Source organism: Lactuca serriola, chromosome 2 (assembly GCF_051521515.1).
Source record: "Lactuca serriola cultivar US96UC23 chromosome 2, Lser_US96UC23_V15, whole genome shotgun sequence".
NCBI lineage: Eukaryota > Viridiplantae > Streptophyta > Magnoliopsida > Asterales > Asteraceae > Lactuca > Lactuca serriola.
Window position 1 is genome coordinate 146,542,112 of NC_136409.1, and position 5,571 is coordinate 146,547,682.

The 5,571-nt window shown below is 36.8% G+C and overlaps 2 pseudogenes; both read left to right on the forward strand.

Moving 5' to 3' along the window:
* The first annotated feature begins 1,690 nt into the window (after positions 1-1,690).
* LOC145089635 (protein GIGANTEA pseudogene) lies at positions 1,691-2,563 on the forward strand (annotated as a pseudogene).
* Positions 2,564-2,706: 143 nt separating this feature from the next.
* LOC145089636 (WD repeat-containing protein WDS homolog pseudogene) lies at positions 2,707-3,971 on the forward strand (annotated as a pseudogene).
* Positions 3,972-5,571: the final 1,600 nt, after the last annotated feature.

Genomic DNA, 5,571 nt, shown 5'->3' on the forward strand with positions numbered 1-5,571 from the left:
GCCTCCCACCTTTGACCTCCGTCCAACCCCGCCTCACCGTCCAGCGCTTTCCAGCGATAACCAGCTGGTGGATCCCCTCCTTTCCGATGCTTTCCAGCGACACCCAGCCGGTGGAGTCCCTTTTCTCCTACAGAGAGCGACACCTCCGATGTCTAGTTTCATGAGGAGACTGCGACTATCACCAAGAGACTTCGTTGTTCCCTTATCCAACACTTTCACCATATCTTTTGGAGATGTAAAACTTAAAAATGAGATGCTCCAGATTGATGATTCACTTGGATATGAAGCTGTTGGTGCCACAAAGATTCCAATAATTTCCAGAAATCTGATTCAGGCACAAGATCATGTTTTGGCAGAGAGAAAGAAAAGAGAAAAGTTGAATCGACCATTAGCTTGGAATTGGGGCTTTTTATGCTGATAATTTTTTCTCAATGATCCCGATGCTCCAGTGTGCTTGCAAATCTCGAACCCATGAGCTTGTAAACGAACGCCTCCTAATTATGTATTGCATGCGTGTAAGGTTATCTTGGTTGCGTATATAATTTTTTCTCAATAATCCTGATGCTTTAGCTGTGAACACTTTTGAAGAATATTTTATTTCATTTTAAACCACAAATCAAGGAAGCCATTTTGTTAGCTCTATGCTTACGGTATAGACCATTAGCTTGGAATTGGGGCTTTTTATGGTTTCCTAAGAGGCATATCATAGCATGCGTTGCTGACTTTATCAAAACTAATTAGGCTTTCATTTTTAATGCCATGTATCATAAGTGACAGAAATTTTAGGGTTTTATATATTAATGACGAACCACCGTTTCTATGTAGTTTTACAGTGGTTTCATAAGCCTTGATAGAATGTTAAATCAACAGCAACAAGGCTGTTGGGTTTGTTCTCATTCATTCAAATGCATGGGTTATATTGTTATTTACATCCATATTCAGCTGTTATTTGTAAAATTTTGCAAGTTAAGCTTCCTCTGCCTGTTGTAATAGTAGCTTGTATGTTTTTTACCAGATATTTGAAATTGCTTTGCTGAATTGGCTGCTGCTGCAACTAAAACTTCTGTTGGTCCACGCTATCACCAGAGGATCCTAGTCTCCCCAAACCATGGAGAGGGCAAGTTGATGGTAACACTGGGAATCTTTACTTTTGGTGGAACTGGGTACATTATATTTTCATCTTCACTATTAAAATTGTTATAAATTTATTTTGTTCATAACCGAGTTTGCTTTTGAAACCTTATTGCAGGTTGCAGAGGGGAAATCACATATTGTAGCATCACATGTGTAAGTTGTGCTACATTTATGATCAATTGTATATTTCATTTATTTTCATTTTAGTTTAACTAATTACCATATCTTGTCCTTTCAGGGTTAAGATTGAAACATGCATGGTTTATTAACTGCTATGAACTGTTACAACAAGAAGATATAAGATGCTATATAGATGACTCTATAAAATATGGTGTTCCTCTTTCAGCATTTCGTAAAGAATGATACAGGTGGCGACTCTCATGCAGTTTCTTACTGGTACCTTGCCAATATTTGTCATGGATATGTTTTCATAATGATTTTAGTCAACCCAAAATCTATATTGATTTTGATTTTGTCATGGATATGTTTTCATCAAATTCTTATATGGCATTCCAAAATAGTCACTAAATTTCTATTTGTATAATTTTAGACACAAATGCGAGTGGCTAAAGCAACGATTAAAGCCACAACCCAAGGGATAGCTTTAATGCTACGTGCACATGGACCCGAAGTTGAATGGAGAATATGCACAATATTGGAAGCTGCATACAGATTAATTCCTTTAAGTTCTTCCATAATCGATCTTTTGGAAATAATCGTTGCAACACCTCTACAACCACCTATCTTATCATGGAACCTCTACATACCTCTGCTTAATGTTCCAGAATATCTCCCTCGCGGAAGCCCATCAGAAGCATGTCTCATGAAAATATTCGTTGCAACAGTCGAAGCAATTCTCCAAAGAACATTTCCCGCTGAGTCAACATCCCAACAAACAAGAAAATCACAATTTGTTTTTGGCTCTGCCTCCAAAAATCTTGCTGTCGCCGAGCTTCGCACGATGGTCCATTCTTTGTTTCTAGAATCCAGCGCCATGGTCGAGCTATCTTCTCAATTACTTTTCATTGTATTAACCGTCTGTGTTAGTCACGAAGCACAAATTCACGTCGAAAAGAAGCATTCCTATTTCGGTCCGGAACCGGAACCGGAATCGGAATCATCAACTCAGAAAAGAACAAACAAACAAGGACCTGTCGCTGTGTTCGACTCCTACATTCTCGCTGCGATTTGTGCAATCGCATGCGAGCTTCAGCTCTTTCCATTGATTTCACGAGCAAGTAACCGTTCGAATCTTAAACATGGTGAAAAACCGAGTCACGAAGTTAAATCCATGAACGGGAATGGAATCGAAATCGGAATCGGAAATGGATTCCAGAGTAGTATTGATTCTACAGTGAGTCATATGCGACATATACTTGCGATTTTGGAGGCACTTTTTCTTTAAAACCGTCTTCTGTTGGGAAACCGTAGTGATAGTTGCTGCTGCTATGGTGGCTTGAGTGTCTCCAGCTGCCATTTCAGGTAAGACATATATATACATATGTCTTGAGGGAAATCAAACTTTCATGACTTTCTTGAATCTTGACTTATATCTAGGGAAATCTAAATTTAATGATCATTTTGGAGGTGGGTGCTTTTATTATATGCATAACTTATTACTTATATGTCCATGTAACATGTTATGTTTACTTCTTACAAAGTTACAATCCATAGAAAAAGCATGATTTTTTTTTCCAAATCATATTCTTGAAAGTTTTGGTACAGGTACAAGAAGATGGGAAGTTAGGTTTGAAACATAGATTATCCAGTCATCAAAACCCGGTTTCTTTTGTAATCTGGAGCCCCGATGACACAATGGTGTTGACATGTGGGAACTCAGAAGTCCTTAGGCTTTAGGATGTGGAAACAGGTACATGTAAGCACACATTTGGTGATAACAGCTTCCTTGTTAGCTCGTGTGCTTGTTTTCTAGACTCCAAGAGACTCGTGTGTCGGAGTTCAGACCCTAAAAAAGGCATTTGCATGTGGGATTGTGAAGGCAATGAGATTAAAGCATGGAGAAGAACATAGATGCCAAAGGTGTTAGATATTGCTGTTACTCCAAATGGTGAATATCTGATTACTATTTTTTCAGATAAAGATATTCAGATACTAAACGTGGCTACAAATGCTGAAAGAGTTATCTCTGAAGAACATCCGATTACAGCTCTTTCGGTTTCTGGTGATAGCAACTATTTGATTTTTAATCTTAATAGCCAAGAGATTCATGTGTGGGATGTTGAAGGGTTACGGGAAAAGCCTTTGAGATATAAGGGTCATAGGCAACATGAATATGTCATTCATTCTTGCTTTGGTGGGGTCAATAGCACCTTTATTGCCAGCGGCAGCGAAAATTCACAGGTATATATAAATACTTGTGAATTTACCTAACTATCCCTAACTTTCATCAGCTCATTATCCTTAAGTTTATTCTCTTATAATTATGAGAGCAGGTGTATATTTGGAATCGAAGTGGTTGTGATCCAATTGAGGTGCTTTTTGGTCATTCAATGACTGTAAACTGTGTGACCTGGAATCCTAGGAGACATCAAATGCTAGCATCATCTAGTGATGATCAAACCATTCGCATATGGGGACCAAATCCCTCACAAAAGATGCATCTGAAGGGGCTCATATGAGATATGTAATCATAACTTGTAATTATTATCAAGTCAGAACATCTTTTTCCTTTCTGAATGTGTTGTTGACTTATTTTGGTTCTTGTTCTCTTCTCACGTACATAATTGATTTAGATGCAGTAGTTCGTGGATGACCAGAAGGGCTGCTCCTCTATTGAATCCACACCTCTTCATTATATTAGATGGACATGACAAACTCGAATCCAAAACATTCAACGTAAATTAAAATGTTCCGAATCAAATTATTAGTTAAGAATGTTGAATTAGATTATGCTTCAGTAAATTTTAATGTCATCTTTTCAGGTTCCAGCTACAAGTAGCAAAGGAGCTGGACCTTCTATGTTAGAAGGGCAAAGTGGCTATTGTTCAACCATGCAAGACTCACCAAAATTCACATCTGGAGACTACCCTGCAGCTACCCAAAAGTATGGCCAGAAAGGGGAAAATATGCTCATTTTTGGTTTTTTATAATCATTAGATGGCGATAATGGAAGGTGTGCTTTTCGCTTTTTCTTAAAAAAATCCAATTTGACATACTTTATTTAAATATTTACTTATTTACCATGCCTTTTTTTTATACAGGATCCTGCAACTAGTACTTCTAGACATGCAAGATTACATATTTGCACAACCTTTATACGGTTGGCCAAAACCCAAAACTACCGACACCCATCTTTTACCCCACATGAACGTAATTCATTAATTCAACTCCCCTGTCTGATAATATTTGTGATTATAATATTTGATATTTTTTATTTTGAATTTTATGATAACAGGACATAGCAGACATGGTATCATATCTGCAAAAAGATGGTTAATTACTTCATGGTGAACACAATCTTTTTGGTGAATCATTAATTCTCCTTATCGCATATGCAGCTGGGTAAGTTACTTTTAACCTTTTACTTCATGGTAAACACAATCTTTTTGGTAATTTGTTTTTAATCTTTTTGGTGAACGTTAATAATATTAACCCATGGAATGGAATACGTTCTATGCACCAATATTTTGCAGCTAATTATTTCCATAATCAGGTAAAGAAAAAGCTTTTAAGTTCTATAAAAGTATTTTTTTTATAATTTTGTTAACTCTATATTATTTTTTTTTATAGAAATTCTACAGTTGAATCGATGTTGAGATCAACAACAAATGTTGGATCATGTAAACATACACTCAGTACTCTACGATATGCTGACAGGAAATAACATCAACAACAATCGGTTTGTTTGTTTATCTGATCCAACCGAATAAAAGTTTTTTATGCGATTGGATTTGGGTGTTGTTGTGCATGCAACATGTTCTGGAAAACAAAGGATGATGGAGGAATAGGCAACTTGGGTGGTGATGCTAACACTCATCTTTATGTCTCCTTCACCATTAATCTTATATGAGCCTTGTGTTGTCACCAGTCTTCTCAGTTTCAACTCAATAATCTCTTCTATATTTTAAGTAATATTAATTCACTCATGAATTTTGCTTCATCCCGACCCTATTTTTTTCTGCTCATTACACTTATTACTTGTTTTAGGAAGATACGAAACGAGCACTAGATTCAACTTAAACTTCAACTCCAACTCATTCAGAATCAGAACCTGTGCCTGTCAATGATCATTACTCTTTCTCTTTCTTAAGGTATGTTACTACATGTGTATTAAATTTTAATATTTTATAACATAGATTGATGATGCTTGAAGCCTTTCTGAATACTAATGTGTTGATGATGAAGATAGGTATCGTGGTACGTGTTCTTGTGCTGCTATTGTGGATTCGGGAACATCTTTGCTTACTGGTCCAACTG